Source organism: Lissotriton vulgaris, chromosome 6 (assembly GCF_964263255.1).
Source record: "Lissotriton vulgaris chromosome 6, aLisVul1.2, whole genome shotgun sequence".
NCBI classification, from domain to species: Eukaryota; Metazoa; Chordata; class Amphibia; order Caudata; family Salamandridae; genus Lissotriton; species Lissotriton vulgaris.
In genome coordinates, this window is record NC_141694.1 from 85,520,455 (window position 1) to 85,537,607 (window position 17,153).

Consider the following 17,153-nt stretch of genomic DNA (forward strand, 5'->3'; position numbering starts at 1 on the left):
TGGACAACCAATGAATAACCCATACAGTTACTCATATAGCTACTGATCAACATATGCAGCAGTTTGTAGAACAACAGATATAATGATGCACAAATTAAAACAGTTTAGTCACTAACCCATGCACTCAGTGAGACACATTTAATCACTCACTCATACAGTCAGTCAGGCACCTACTAAATCCTTCATCCAGACACTTATACATCCACTCATTCTTCAATATGTAAGACATATTTTAACTTTACAGAAACATACAGTCACTGGATGTTGTCATCAGTGATGTCATCAGTGATGTCATTTGAGATGTCATCAGTGATGTCATCAGTGATGTCACTAACCATGTCATGAATGATGTAATATGTGACATCATCAGCAGTGGATTGCGGGTGCGCGATATATAGTTAGTGGAACTAACTATATATGAAATTTCAATGGTTTTGTGTGAGTAAAATAAGGTTTTGAAAAGGCTAATCCCTATCTATATATGGTCTATAACCAATGGTTTTTTCAGTGAATTTTCAAGGTTTTGTAAATGCAAATTCCTAACTATATATGGCCTATAACCTATGGTTTTTTCAGTGAATATATATATATATATATATATATATGTAACACAACTCTCCTTCGAGGAAGGAGAAATGAACACGCACTCACGGTGTCAGCATAGTTTCCTTCCGAGGACTGGGACCCACCTTCGGACTCGGCAAGTTATGAGGCAGTGTTGGAGCGATTGTGCCCCACGCCGGGCGAGCTGGATTTCCGGACCTGCCCCTGCCAATTGAAATGCCGGGACTTTATGGTTGGTGCGGTTTGGGGAGACGAGGAGGCACAAGCTATGCTATTTTAAGGTGACTTTGGCCCGTGACACTTTTATTTCCCCCGTTGCTACATCAGATTAGCCTACAGCATTCTGGTATATGCAGTCCTGACGCATTGGGCGTCCCACATGACTAAAACTCACAGCCATCACGATCTCGCGCTGTTCGGGGGCGGAGCCTATCTCTTACCTGGCAGGAGGTTAATTGGTATTTATACCGGTGAAAAACATTTGCATCCTGCTACAACCATCTGGCGCTGAAGAGGCTCAACACCAATCCGAAATGCATCCGCCCTGTTCTTTGGTTTTGCTGGCATTAAAGTAACCTCCTCTCTCTCCCCTACTGTGGCCTCTTCTTCTTGCCCTCGGAGAAGTTTGCTGACATTTAATTAGCGTGACAACCAGTATCGCGCTGTAAGAGGCCCCCGCACTGCAAGCTGGCCCCAGTCACGCTGGTTTTTCTACTTTGGTGGATGTTTCTGAGCCCAGGTTACTGGGAGGACTGGGACCCACCTTCGGACTCGGCAAGTTATGAGGCAGTGTTGGAGCGATTGTGCCCCACGCCGGGCGAGCTGGATTTCCGGACCTGCCCCTGCCAATTGAAATGCCGGGACTTTATGGTTGGTGCGGTTTGGGGAGACGAGGAGGCACAAGCTATGCTATTTTAAGGTGACTTTGGCCCGTGACACTTTTATTTCCCCCGTTGCTACATCAGATTAGCCTACAGCATTCTGGTATATGCAGTCCTGACGCATTGGGCGTCCCACATGACTAAAACTCACAGCCATCACGATCTCGCGCTGTTCGGGGGCGGAGCCTATCTCTTACCTGGCAGGAGGTTAATTGGTATTTATACCGGTGAAAAACATTTGCATCCTGCTACAACCATCTGGCGCTGAAGAGGCTCAACACCAAGCCGAAATGCATCCGCCCTGTTCTTTGGTTTTGCTGGCATTAAAGTAACCTCCTCTCTCTCCCCTACTGTGGCCTCTTCTTCTTGCCCTCGGAGAAGTTTGCTGACATATATATATATATATATATATGTAACACAACTCTCCTTCGAGGAAGGAGAAATGAACACGCACTCACGGTGTCAGCATAGTTTCCTTCCGATTTTATTTACCAAATGGCATTTCAGTCTTTCAGCAAAAGCACCGACGCGTTTCGCTGTGTACACACAGCTTTCTCACGGTCAATACAAACAAACACTAGTGAGCCCCTCCTATATCAATAGGGTGTCGCCAGAAAACATTTACAAAAACGTCACTTCCCTTGTTAGTGCTGGAGGTGATGTGGGAGTTGTAGTTCATGTTGTGATTTTAAACTTGTTACGTTTTAATTGCTGTACATTAAGCACATGGATGTGGGTTATGTTGTCACACTTTTAAACATCAAGTAACCAATTATTTCAAAAGCGCATGGTCATTTGTTTCTAACCATCCTTAAGCGTTTCACATAGTGCTTAAAATGTGAGCCTTGATAAGCCATTAAACATTCCTGCCCTCTAGTGGGCAATTCGAATATAGTGGTTTTTACTTTTAATGCCCTCCAGTGGGCATACATGCGTATTGTGCAATTATTCCTTGTACCATTTGATTCTGTGACGCACATGGAAACTATCACGTAAGCCCATTTACTCTTAGTCTCGTGAATCACAATCCCACTTATATTTCACAACCGACTGAATACCACTGTTCGTTCTGTCTATATTTGAAACAAAGGATCAAAGTTCATAGTGAAGACATAAATTTCATAGATGCACATAAAGTTCTTCACTTTGGTTAAGACCTGTCGGAGCCATTGTCCTGAAATTTAAAATTTGTCGTGACTCGCGGCATCTTAGAATTTTTTCTCGATCCCCCCCTCTGTCATGTGGGAGGACTGTTTCCAAGGCATAGAATTTAAGAAGTGTCCAATCTGCATTATGTAATTGTTCCATGTGTTTGGCCACAGCGTTATTGCGGTCTTTATTAACTGTCGCTCTCACATGTTCCAGAATTCTTTTTTTTAATTCCTTTTTAGTGCTCCCGATATATTTGAGTGCACACGGGCATTCTATCACGTATACCACATGAGTACTTACACAGTTTATTAGTTCTTTTATTCTCCATGTTTTATTATTCGGCATTGTCACTTCCTTTTTGTTCACCGCTATTTGACACACCTTGCAGTGTTGACATTTAATGAAACCTTTTGTTTTCATCCACTGAATGCCTTTCTTTTTTTTGGTGTTGTCTATGTAATGGCTTTGTATCAGTCTGTCTTTGAGGTTTCTTGCTCTCCTGTATGTTATTTCCGGGTGCTTGCCCACTATATTCGAATTGCCCACTAGAGGGCAGGAATGTTTAATGGCTTATCAAGGCTCACATTTTAAGCACTATGTGAAACGCTTAAGGATGGTTAGAAACAAATGACCATGCGCTTTTGAAATAATTGGTTACTTGATGTTTAAAAGTGTGACAACATAACCCACATCCATGTGCTTAATGTACAGCAATTAAAACGTAACAAGTTTAAAATCACAACATGAACTACAACTCCCACATCACCTCCAGCACTAACAAGGGAAGTGACGTTTTTGTAAATGTTTTCTGGCGACACCCTATTGATATAGGAGGGGCTCACTAGTGTTTGTTTGTATTGACCGTGAGAAAGCTGTGTGTACACAGCGAAACGCGTCGGTGCTTTTGCTGAAAGACTGAAATGCCATTTGGTAAATAAAATCGGAAGGAAACTATGCTGACACCGTGAGTGCGTGTTCATTTCTCCTTCCTCGAAGGAGAGTTGTGTTACAATTAATTAAGGCTGGGCTCAGCCGAGGATCACGCACTGAAGAGAAGCAGCGCCAGGGGTCTGCCAAACCGGAGCCAAACTGGGAGCATATATATATATATATATATATATATATATATATATATATATATATATATATATATATATATATATATATATATATATATATATATATTTTACTACTATTTTATGTACCGTGAGACTCTCACTTCGACGACGGGGAATATTCAAGCATGTGAATCTATGAAAGACACCAATACTGGAGAACCACAGTTTACAGGTAAGTAACTAATGTTCATCAGTTGCAATCTGGCTTTAGAGTTGGCTAAAGTACTGAATCCACACTACTAGGAGTAACCGTGCACTTCAGATGACTGCTGGATAATGGTGGTACAGCAGCACTGATCCTGCTCGAGTTAAGCACAGCTTTCAATACTGTGTCTTACACAACTTGTTATGTCCTAAGTATCACACATATGTGTAATCAGCCTAGGTCCTCCCAGCTGCTCAGCCAGAGTTAGAGTTGGTAATGGAATGTTGGTGTGACTGTGATGGGTGGAATGCCTGGGTGCCTGAGTGGATGTGTGGAGACAGTTGGAGATGGGCTGAGCAGTCAGGGAGGCTGCTCCTGGTGGGGCTGGTGTATGGCTGGCACATGACTTGTACCCATCTAGAGCTGGCTGGATAAAGATTGTCAATAACCTGACGTTGATCTAAAAAAAGAAGACTTGAAAATACTCTACAAGGCTCCCAGTGTCTCTATGCAGGGTACAACACAACTCTTCTAGAAAGACTTGAAAACATGGGTATCCAAGCCACAGCTTTGTCTTGAATGACCTTGTTCTTGCAAGAACTCTCACACTCCTTGTTCCATAGCGTCACAGGGCTCGGATTTAAGTGCAATGTTATTTAACATCCATATTTGTCCTCTTGCTGATATTGTTTAAGGTTGTGGCTGTAGGAGAGTAGGGTCTGCAATCCTATGATCACCCAGATTTTTTGCTTTTGTTTCACTGGTTTACGACTTTCTCTGGCTGTGGGCCTGCCAATCAGACCCACAGCCTAGCTGTTCTCTCACTAAATTGACAGGTGTACCTTAGGTGCATTATCCAATTGGAACGGGGCCACCTTATCAGACTCTGTAACTCAGGGCATAGGTGTACCCAGGGCCTACCAGGGGCTGAAGCATGTATTATGCCACCCCTGGATGGCCATCTAAATCTGACACAACTGGCTGCACGACAGCTGGGGCAAGGTGGTGTAATCACCCTTTGCTTTAGATATAGTATACCTATATCTAACCCTAAAAATGGACACACAGATTCCTATCAGTCACTCCTATGGCGTGCCTTGACAATCCTGAAGGCAGAGTGCTTGGAATCGTGTGAGATGGTGCTCTGGCATGAGCTGAGCCCGTCTGCAGCTTGCGGAACCAAGTCCTAATAGCTGTTCCATGATAACGCATACCATATACTCTTAAGTGCATTATAATCCTCGCGGTTAAATGCTATCTTTGGTATTGCTTTATCAAAACATGTCGAGTAAGGTGTCATACGAATTGGAATACTAACCCCTCGCCAATTCTGGTGACGGGGTTAGCATTCCACCCTTCTAGAGGGACACGACATGTATGTAACTGTGAACCCCGGTTAAAGTTAACTGAAGCCTCAGCTCCACAAAATGGATGCTGCCACCACAGACACGAGTCTGACCTCCTGCTGCTGGGAGTACTTCCAGCGAGGAGAGCTTGGACAAAGGGTTTCCTGTCAGGGGTGGTGCTAGCACCATCCCAGACAGGGTTTTGTGTATCCTGGGTAGGCAGGGCTTTACAGGAAGGTGACTGCAAGTGGCACCCCGGTGCTCACTACGCATCTGCCGGCTAGAACCAGTTCCAGGGGCACACCAGCCCCTGGCCTGGGGAAAGTCCGGCATGGGAGAGGGGTGTAACCACCCCCCTTCCTGGTCCCACCCCTAGGGCAGGACCTAGTCGCGTACCCACCCCTTTCTTTAGGATAAAGGCAGGAGCGGGGACCCTTCCAAATTAGATCATCTTTGAATCAAGAAACTACTTTCTACGAAAGGAACTCTCGACTTCTTCTCAAGATTTCTCCCTTGTGGCTAAGGAGTAGTCACCCTGCATCCTCAGGCACCATCTAAGAACTCTGCGGTTTGCTGCACGTCCTTCCTCAGGAATCCGACCGACCAGCACGACGAGACTCAGCTTCCCTGGCACCTCTGACCTCTACCTACCTCTACAGCTAAGCTGAGAACCGTAAGTGCGACGAGACCTCGAGGGACCGGCCATCATCAGAACTGCACGACTTCTATCCAGCACGACCGCCGAGGGATCCTCTGGTGAGTGCTTTGGGGTCCGAGAAGCCCCGACCCTGAGCAGCTCCAGCACCGAATTCCAGCCTCCCAGCATCTCCACGATCTGCGTGGGGCCCTTCTGCTTTTTGCTGCTCACCGCGTTGTTTGGCTACTCGCCCGCTGGCTTGTGGCCTTCTTAACGACGCCCGACAACATCACTGCTGCTGGTCTGGTTGCTCCAGACTGGCCCTTGATCCCTTCCAAAAGAGGAGCACCCCGGACCCTCCTGGTCCACACCAGACGCCATTTTGGGTCCACCGCGTGGGCTTGAATTTGCCAAGACTTGTTGCCCCAATCCTGGGTCCAGCGACGTCGACAGCATCGTTCATCGTGGGACAGCTCGCACCTCCATCCTGGTCGCCGACAACGCCTCCTGGTCCGTGAGACTGCAGAGCCCAGCGTCGCCCACTCACCTAGTCGAGGTGACTACCATCCGGTGCCCTTCTGGTGCCATCTGACTACTGGCTAGTAGTCACGAACTTGGTCCCCTCTGCTTTCAGGTGTCATCCATCTTCGATCCAGGCTTGGATCACTCGAACAATCTTCACTGGTCGCCTGCCAGCAACTTCTTTCTTCAGGCTCCTGGTTCGTCTACGAGGATTCCCGACGTCTTTTGAGACCTATGCAGCTGCAGCCCCTGGGCTAGGTAACTTCGGCATTTCGGTGCCCCAGCATAGCCTCACTATCCAAGGGTCAGGATCCACTGTCGTTTTCGACCTACCTTGTTGGGTTCGCCCGAGAACACTAACTTTGTCTTTACTAGCTCCCATAGACTTTGTCCCGCATCCCGCGTGAGAGTGCACACTCTGCACCCGAGTCCCCTAGGCCTCCTACTAGTAATCTGAAGGTTCAGCAACGTAGTCCTAGCGATTCCAATGCCTATTAGTACAGTACTTACCTGCTAGTAATTTCGCATTCCACTTCCATAGTATATGGTTTTTCGTGCCCCTCGGGCATTTGTGTAAATTGTGCAACTTAAAGTATTTTCGTAAGAGTTTTGTTGTGTGCTTAGTACCCTGTCCTCATAAAGAGTACAGGGCTGTTGTGATCTAAATAAATACACTGTTTATTTTCATAACACTTGTGTGGGGTCCTTTCACTTGGTGTTCAAGGGGTATATGTGATGGTATAACAGCTGGCTTAACACGTCCTCTAGAGTTCAGCCCGAAGAAGACTTGAAAATACTCTACAAGGCTCCCAGTGTCTCTATGCATGTTACAACACAACTCTTCTAGAAAGACTTGAAAACATGGGTATCCAAGCCACAGCTTTGTCTTGAATGACCTTGTTCTTGCAAGAACTCTCACACTCCTTGTTCCATAGCGTCACAGGGCTCGGATTTAAGTGCAATGTTATTTAACATCCATATTTGTCCTCTTGCTGATATTGTTTAAGGTTGTGGCTGTAGGAGAGTAGGGTCTGCAATCCTATGATCACCCAGATTTTTTGCTTTTGTTTCACTGGTTTACGACTTTCTCTGGCTGTGGGCCTGCCAATCAGACCCACAGCCTAGCTGTTCTCTCACTAAATTGACAGGTGTACCTTAGGTGCATTATCCAATTGGAACGGGGCCACCTTATCAGACTCTGTAACTCAGGGCATAGGTGTACCCAGGGCCTACCAGGGGCTGAAGCATGTATTATGCCACCCCTGGATGGCCATCTAAATCTGACACAACTGGCTGCACGACAGCTGGGGCAAGGTGGTGTAATCACCCTTTACTTTAGATATAGTATACCTATATCTAACCCTAAAAATGGACACACAGATTCCTATCAGTCACTCCTATGGCGTGCCTTGACAATCCTGAAGGCAGAGTGCTTGGAATCGTGTGAGATGGTGCTCTGGCATGAGCTGAGCCCGTCTGCAGCTTGCGGAACCAAGTCCTAATGGCTGTTCCATGATAACGCATACCATATACTCTTAAGTGCATTATAATCCTTGCGGTTAAATGCTATCTTTGGTATTGCTTTATCAAAACATGTCGAGTAAGGTGTCATACGAATTGGAATACTAACCCCTCGCCAATTCTGGTGACGGGGTTAGCATTCCACCCTTCTAGAGGGACACGACATGTATGTAACTGTGAACCCCGGTTAAAGTTAACTGAAGCCTCAGCTCCACAAAATGGATGCTGCCACCACAGACACGAGTCTGACCTCCTGCTGCTGGGAGTACTTCCAGCGAGGAGAGCTTGGACAAAGGGTTTCCTGTCAGGGGTGGTGCTAGCACCATCCCAGACAGGGTTTTGTGTATCCTGGGTAGGCAGGGCTTTACAGGAAGGTGACTGCAAGTGGCACCCCGGTGCTCACTACGCATCTGCCGGCTAGAACCAGTTCCAGGGGCACACCAGCCCCTGGCCTGGGGAAAGTCCGGCATGGGAGAGGGGTGTAACCACCCCCCTTCCTGGTCCCACCCCTAGGGCAGGACCTAGTCGCGTACCCACCCCTTTCTTTAGGATAAAGGCAGGAGCGGGGACCCTTCCAAATTAGATCATCTTTGAATCAAGAAACTACTTTCTACGAAAGGAACTCTCGACTTCTTCTCAAGATTTCTCCCTTGTGGCTAAGGAGTAGTCACCCTGCATCCTCAGGCACCATCTAAGAACTCTGCGGTTTGCTGCACGTCCTTCCTCAGGAATCCGACCGACCAGCACGACGAGACTCAGCTTCCCTGGCACCTCTGACCTCTACCTACCTCTACAGCTAAGCTGAGAACCGTAGGTGCGACGAGACCTCGAGGGACCGGCCATCATCAGAACTGCACGACTTCTATCCAGCACGACCGCCGAGGGATCCTCTGGTGAGTGCTTTGGGGTCCGAGAAGCCCCGACCCTGAGCAGCTCCAGCACCGAAGTCCAGCCTCCCAGCATCTCCACGATCTGCGTGGGGCCCTTCTGCTTTTTGCTGCTCACCGCGTTGTTTGGCTACTCGCCCGCTGGCTTGTGGCCTTCTTAACGACGCCCGACGACATCACTGCTGCTGGTCTGGTTGCTCCAGACTGGCCCTTGATCCCTTCCAAAAGAGGAGCACCCCGGACCCTCCTGGTCCACACCAGACGCCATTTTGGGTCCACCGCGTGGGCTTGAATTTGCCAAGACTTGTTGCCCCAATCCTGGGTCCAGCGACGTCGACAGCATCGTCCATCGTGGGACAGCTCGCACCTCCATCCTGGTCGCCGACAACGCCTCCTGGTCCGTGAGACTGCAGAGCCCAGCGTCGCCCACTCACCTAGTCGAGGTGACTACCATCCGGTGCCCTTCTGGTGCCATCTGACTACTGGCTAGTAGTCACGAACTTGGTCCCCTCTGCTTTCAGGTGTCATCCATCTTCGATCCAGGCTTGGATCACTCGAACAATCTTCACTGGTCGCCTGCCAGCAACTTCTTTCTTCAGGCTCCTGGTTCGTCTACGAGGATTCCCGACGTCTTTTGAGACCTATGCAGCTGCAGCCCCTGGGCTAGGTAACTTCGGCATTTCGGTGCCCCAGCATAGCCTCACTATCCAAGGGTCAGGATCCACTGTCGTTTTCGACCTACCTTGTCGGGTTCGCCCGAGAACACTAACTTTGTCTTTACTAGCTCCCATAGACTTTGTCCCGCATCCCGCGTGAGAGTGCACACTCTGCACCCGAGTCCCCTAGGCCTCCTACTAGTAATCTGAAGGTTCAGCAACGTAGTCCTAGCGATTCCAATGCCTATTAGTACAGTACTTACCTGCTAGTAATTTCGCATTCCACTTCCATAGTATATGGTTTTTCGTGCCCCTCGGGCATTTGTGTAAATTGTGCAACTTAAAGTATTTTCGTAAGAGTTTTGTTGTGTGCTTAGTACCCTGTCCTCATAAAGAGTACAGGGCTGTTGTGATCTAAATAAATACACTGTTTATTTTCATAACACTTGTGTGGGGTCCTTTCACTTGGTGTTCAAGGGGTATATGTGATGGTATAACAGCTGGCTTAACACGCCCTCTAGAGTTTAGCCCGAAGAAGACTTGAAAATACTCTACAAGGCTCCCAGTGTCTCTATGCAGGGTACAACACAACTCTTCTAGAAAGACTTGAAAACATGGGTATCCAAGCCACAGCTTTGTCTTGAATGACCTTGTTCTTGCAAGAACTCTCACACTCCTTGTTCCATAGCGTCACAGGGCTCGGATTTAAGTGCAATGTTATTTAACATCCATATTTGTCCTCTTGCTGATATTGTTTAAGGTTGTGGCTGTAGGAGAGTAGGGTCTGCAATCCTATGATCACCCAGATTTTTTGCTTTTGTTTCACTGGTTTACGACTTTCTCTGGCTGTGGGCCTGCCAATCAGACCCACAGCCTAGCTGTTCTCTCACTAAATTGACAGGTGTACCTTAGGTGCATTATCCAATTGGAACGGGGCCACCTTATCAGACCCTGTAACTCAGGGCATAGGTGTACCCAGGGCCTACCAGGGGCTGAAGCATGTATTATGCCACCCCTGGATGGCCATCTAAATCTGACACAACTGGCTGCACGACAGCTGGGGCAAGGTGGTGTAATCACCCTTTGCTTTAGATATAGTATACCTATATCTAACCCTAAAAATGGACACACAGATTCCTATCAGTCACTCCTATGGCGTGCCTTGACAATCCTGAAGGCAGAGTGCTTGGAATCGTGTGAGATGGTGCTCTGGCATGAGCTGAGCACGTCTGCAGCTTGCGGAACCAAGTCCTAATAGCTGTTCTTTGATAACGCATACCATATACTCTTAAATGCATTATAATCCTCGCGGTTAAATGCTATCTTTGGTATTGCTTTATCAAAACATGTCGAGTAAGGTGTCATACGAATTGGAATACTAACCCCTCGCCAATTCTGGCGATGGGGTTAGCATTCCACCCTTCTAGAGGGACACGACATGTATGTAACTGTGAACCCCGGTTAAAGTTAACTGAAGCCTCAGCTCCACAAAATGGATGCTGCCACCACAGACACGAGTCTGACCTCCTGCTGCTGGGAGTACTTCCAGCGAGGAGAGCTTGGACAAAGGGTTTCCTGTCAGAGGTGGTGCTAGCACCATCCCAGACAGGGTTTTGTGTATCCTGGGTAGGCAGGGCTTTACAGGAAGGTGACTGCAAGTGGCACCCCGGTGCTCACTACGCATCTGCCGGCTAGAACCAGTTCCAGGGGCACACCAGCCCCTGGCCTGGGGAAAGTCCGGCATGGGAGAGGGGTGTAACCACCCCCCTTCCTGGTCCCACCCCTAGGGCAGGACCTAGTCGCGTACCCACCCCTTTCTTTGGGATAAAGGCAGGAGCGGGGACCCTTCCAAATTAGATCATCTTTGAATCAAGAAACTACTTTCTACGAAAGGAACTCTCGACTTCTTCTCAAGATTTCTCCCTTGCGGCTAAGGAGTAGTCACCCTGCATCCTCAGGCACCATCTAAGAACTCTGCGGTTTGCTGCACGTCCTTCCTCAGGAATCCGACCGACCAGCACGACGAGACTCAGCTTCCCTGGCACCTCTGACCTCTACCTACCTCTACAGCTAAGCTGAGAACCGTAGGTGCGACGAGACCTCGAGGGACCGGCCATCATCAGAACTGCACGACTTCTATCCAGCCCGACCGCCGAGGGATCCTCTGGTGAGTGCTTTGGGGTCCGAGAAGCCCCGACCCTGAGCAGCTCCAGCACCGAAGTCCAGCCTCCCAGCATCTCCACGATCTGCGTGGGGCCCTTCTGCTTTTTGCTGCTCACCGCGTTGTTTGGCTACTCGCCCGCTGGCTTGTGGCCTTCTTAACGACGCCCGACGACATCACTGCTGCTGGTCTGCTTGCTCCAGACTGGCCCTTGCTCCCTTCCAAAAGAGGAGCACCCCGGACCCTCCTGGTCCACACCAGACGCCATTTTGGGTCCACCGCGTGGGCTTGAATTTGCCAAGACTTGTTGCCCCAATCCTGGGTCCAGCGACGTCGACAGCATCGTCCATCGTGGGACAGCTCGCACCTCCATCCTGGTCGCCGACAACGCCTCCTGGTCCGTGAGACTGCAGAGCCCAGCGTCGCCCACTCACCTAGTCGAGGTGACTACCATCCGGTGCCCTTCTGGTGCCATCTGACTACTGGCTAGTAGTCACGAACTTGGTCCCCTCTGCTTTCAGGTGTCATCCATCTTCGATCCAGGCTTGGATCACTCGAACAATCTTCACTGGTCGCCTGCCAGCAACTTCTTTCTTCAGGCTCCTGGTTCGTCTACGAGGATTCCCGACGTCTTTTGAGACCTATGCAGCTGCAGCCCCTGGGCTAGGTAACTTCGGCATTTCGGTGCCCCAGCATAGCCTCACTATCCAAGGGTCAGGATCCACTGTCGTTTTCGACCTACCTTGTCGGGTTCGCCTGAGAACACTAACTTTGTCTTTACTAGCTCCCATAGACTTTGTCCCGCATCCCGCGTGAGAGTGCACACTCTGCACCCGAGTCCCCTAGGCCTCCTACTAGTAATCTGAAGGTTCAGTAACGTAGTCCTAGCGATTCCAATGCCTATTAGTACAGTACTTACCTGCTAGTAATTTCGCATTCCACTTCCATAGTATATGGTTTTTCGTGCCCCTCGGGCATTTGTGTAAATTGTGCAACTTAAAGTATTTTCGTAAGAGTTTTGTTGTGTGCCAGTGGCGTAACAAAACATGAGGGGGCCCCCCTGCAAACTACATGGAGGGGGCCCCCCTCCCATTCTCCGTGCCAGTCTAGGGCTCTCAGGTCAGCGACCCGCCGTACTGCAGGGGATGCGGGGCGATTGTTATGCCACTGTCACCAATACAGCCGTTATAAGTAACACTTACCTTGCATCCTTCTCCTCTCTGCCTTGCACCCTTCTCCCCCTCCGCCTTGCACCCTTCTCCCCTGCCGCCTTGCACCCTTCTCTACCCTGCATCCTTCTCCCCTCTGCCTTGCACCCTTTTCCCCTCTGCCTTGCACCCATCTCCCCTTTGCCTTGTACCCTTCTCCCCTTTGCCTTGCACCCTTCTCCTCTCTGCCTTGCACCCTTCTCACCTCTGCCTTGCACCCTTCTCACCTCTGTCTTGCACCCTTCTCACCTCTGTCTTGCACCCTTCTCACCTCTGTCTTGCACCCTTCTCCCCCTCCGCCTTGCACCCTTCTCTACCTTGCACTTTCTCCTCTCTTCCTTGCACCCTTCTCCCCTCTGCTTTTCACCCTTCTCCCATCTGCCATGCACCCTTCTCCCCCTCCGCCTTGCACCCTTCTCTACCTTGCACCCTTCTCCTCTCTGCCTTGCACCCTTCTCCCCTCTGCCTTGCACCCTTCTCCCCTCTGCCTTGCACCCTTCTCCCCTCTGCCTTGCACCCTTCTCCCCTCCACCTTGCACCCTTCTCCCCTCCGCCTTGCACCCTTCTCCCCTCTGCCTTGCACCCTTCTCCCCTCCGCCTTGCACCCTTCTCCACTCTGCCTTGCACCCTTCTCCCCTCTACCTTGCACCCTTCTCCCCTCTACCTTTCACCCTTCTCCCCCTCCGCCTTCCACCCTTCTCCCCTCCGCCTTGCACCCTTCTCCCCTCCGCCTTGCACCCTTCTCCTATCTGCCTTGCACCCTTCTCCCCTCTGCCTTGCACCCTTCTCCTCTCTACCTTGCACCCTTCTTCCCCTCCGCCTTGTACCCTTCTCTACCTTGCACCCTTCTCCTCTTTGCCTTGCACCCTTCTCCTCTTTGCCTTGCACCCTTCTCCTCTTTGCCTTGCACCCTTCTCCTCTTTGCCTTGCACCCTTCTCCTCTTTGCCTTGCACCCTTCTCCTCTCTGCCTTGCACCCTTCTCCCCTCCGCCTTGCACCCTTCTCCCCTCCGCCTTGCACCCTTCTCTACCTTGCACCCTTCTCCTCTCTTCCTTGCACCCTTCTCCTCTCTTCCTTGCACCCTTCTCCACTTTGCCTTGCACCCTTCTCCTCTTTGCCTTGCACCCTTCTCCTCTTTGCCTTGCACCCTTCTCCCCTCTGCCTTGCACCCTTCTCCCCTCTGCCTTGCACCCTTCTCCTCTGCCTTGCACCCTTCTCCCCTCTGCCTTGCACCCTTCTCCCCTCTGCCTTGCACCCTTCTCTACCATGCATCCTTCTCCCCCTCTGCCTTGCACCCTTCTCCCCCTCTGCCTTGCACCCTTCTCGCCCCCCCCCCATTTCCCTCTCCCTGCGGACGCCCATGGTGTGTTCTAACAAGCGCGCTTACCTGAGGGCACCATTTTGCTGCCCCGTCCCTTCTCATGTGAGCTTTGCTCTGGAGAATACTGTCTGGGGGCCCCCACTCCCACCCTTGTCAGGGTCCCGAGCACTGGTCTGTGCTGTCTCTTGCTCTTGCTCTCTGAGGCCCCCACCCCATCCTTGTCCCTGTCTCTTCTCTTCTCTTGTGGGGTGGGCCCCCCACCCCATCCTTGTTCCTGTCTCTTCTGTTCTCTTGTGGGTGGGCCCCCACCCCATCCTTGTCCCTGTCTCTTCTCTTCTTTTGTGGGGTGGGCCCCCCACCCCATCTGTCTCTTCTCGGATGGGGGCCTGTCCCTGTCTCTTCTCTTCTCTTCTCTTGTGGGGTGGGCCCCCCACCCCATCCTTGTTCCTGTCTCTTCTGTTCTCTTGTGGGTGGGCCCCCACCCCATCCTTGTCCCTGTCTCTTCTCTTCTTTTGTGGGGTGGGCCCCCCACCCCATCTGTCTCTTCTCGGATGGGGGCCTGTCCCTGTCTCTTCTCTTCTCTTCTCTTCTCTTGTGGGGTGGGCCCCCCACCCCATCCTTGTCCCCGTCTCTTCTGTTCTCTTGTGGGTGGGCCCCCCACCCCATCCTTGTCCCTGTTTTTTCTGTTCTCTTGTGGGTGGGCCCCCCACCCCATCCTTGTCCCTGTCTCTTCTCGGATGGGGGCCTGTCCCTGTCTCTTCTCTTCTCTTCTCTTCTCTTGTGGGGTGGTGCCCCACCCCATCCTTGTCCCTGTCCCTTCTCTTCTCTTGTGGGGTGGGCCCCCCACCCCATCCTTGTCTGTCTCTTCTCGGATGGGGGCCTGTCCCTGTCTCTTCTCTTCTCTTCTCTTCTCTTCTCGGGTGGGCCCCCCACCCCACCACATCCTTGTCCCTGTCTCTTCTGTTCTCTTGTGGGTGGGCCCCCCACCCCATCCTTGTCCCTGTCTCTTCTCGGATGGGGGCCTGTCCCTGTCTCTTCTCTTCTCATGTGGGGTGGGCCCCCCACCCCATCCTTGTCCCTGTCTCTTCTCTTCTCCTGTGGGGTGGGCCCCCCACCCCATCCTTGTCCCTGTCTCTTCTCTTCTCCTGTGGGATGGGCCCCCACCCCATCCTTGTCCCCGTCTCTTCTCTTCTCTTGTGGGGTGAAGCCCCCACCCCATCCTTGTCCCTGTCTCTTCTCTTCTCCTGTGGGGTGGTCCCCCCACCCCATCCTTGTCCCTGTCTCTTCTCTTCTCCTGTGGGGTGGGCCCCCCACCCCCCCACCCCATCCTTGTCCCTGTCTCTTTTCCTGTGGGGTGGGCCCCCCGCCCCATCCTTGTCCCTGTCTCTTCTCTTTTCTTGTGGGGTGGGCCCCCACCCCATCCTTGTCCCTGTCTCTTCTCTTCTCTTGTGGGGTGAAGGCCCCACCCCATCCTTGTCCCTGTCTCTTCTCTTCTCCTGTGGGGTGGGCCCCCCACCCCATCCTTGTCCCTGTCTCTTCTCTTCTCCTGTGGGGTGGGCCCCCCACCCCCCCCACCCCATCCTTGTCCCTGTCTCTTTTCCTGTGGGGTGGGCCCCCCACCCCATCCTTGTCCCTGTCTCTTCTCTTCTCCTGTGGGGTGGGCCCTCACCCCCCCACCCCATCCTTGTCCCTGTCTCTTTTCTTGTGGGGTGGGCCCCCACCCCATCCTTGTCCCTGTCCCTTCTCTTCTCTTGTGGGGTGGGCCCCCCACCCCATCCTTGTCTGTCTCTTCTCGGATGGGGGCCTGTCCCTGTCTCTTCTCTTCTCTTCTCTTCTCGGGTGGGCCCCCCACCCCACCACATCCTTGTCCCTGTCTCTTCTGTTCTCTTGTGGGTGGGCCCCCCACCCCATCCTTGTCCCTGTCTCTTCTCGGATGGGGGCCTGTCCCTGTCTCTTCTCTTCTCATGTGGGGTGGGCCCCCCACCCCATCCTTGTCCCTGTCTCTTCTCTTCTCCTGTGGGGTGGGCCCCCCACCCCATCCTTGTCCCTGTCTCTTCTCTTCTCCTGTGGGATGGGCCCCCACCCCATCCTTGTCCCTGTCTCTTCTCTTCTCTTGTGGGGTGAAGCCCCCACCCCATCCTTGTCCCTGTCTCTTCTCTTCTCTTCTCTTCTCCTGTGGGGTGGTCCCCCCACCCCATCCTTGTCCCTGTCTCTTCTCTTCTCCTGTGGGGTGGGCCCCCCACCCCCCCACCCCATCCTTGTCCCTGTCTCTTTTCCTGTGGGGTGGGCCCCCCACCCCATCCTTGTCCCTGTCTCTTCTCTTCTCCTGTGGGGTGGGCCCCCCAACCCATCCTTGTCCCGTCTCTTCTCTTCTCCTGTGGGGTGGGCCCCCCACCCCATCCTTGTCCCTGTCTCTTTTCCTGTGGGGTGGGCCCCCCACCCCATCCTTGTCCCTGTCTCTTCTCTTCTCCTGTGGGGTGGGCCCCCACCCCCCCACCCCATCCTTGTCCCTGTCTCTTTTCCTGTGGGGTGGGCCCCCACCCCATCCTTGTCCCTGTCTCTTCTCTTCTCCTGTGGGGTGGGCCCCCCACCCCATCCTTGTCCCTGTCTCTTTTCTTGTGGGGTGGGCCCCCACCCCATCCTTGTCCCTGTCTCTTCTCTTCTCCTGTGGGGTGGGCTATGTTTATCAAGAGGAGAGAGTGGGGGCCGGGCTCTGTGCTGCCTCACGGGAGCAGTGGGGCCTGCCTCTGGCTCTGACTGAAGTGAAACAATGTATATTGATACTTTGTTTCTCTTCAGTCGGAGGGAGGGGGCGAAGGGCTCCGAGCAGGCTGCACCTGCTTCAGATGCAGAGGGAGAGAGGCTTGCTTCAGCGCAGACCTCTCTCACAGCTCTCAGAAGAGCTGAAAGGGCCGGGGCCCTCTGGGGGCCCCTTCATTAACTGTAGAGAGTGAGGCCCCCCCGCACTGCGGGGGCTGCAGGGGCGTTTGTTACGCCCCTGGCCCTGTCCTCATAAAGAGTACAGGGCTGTTGT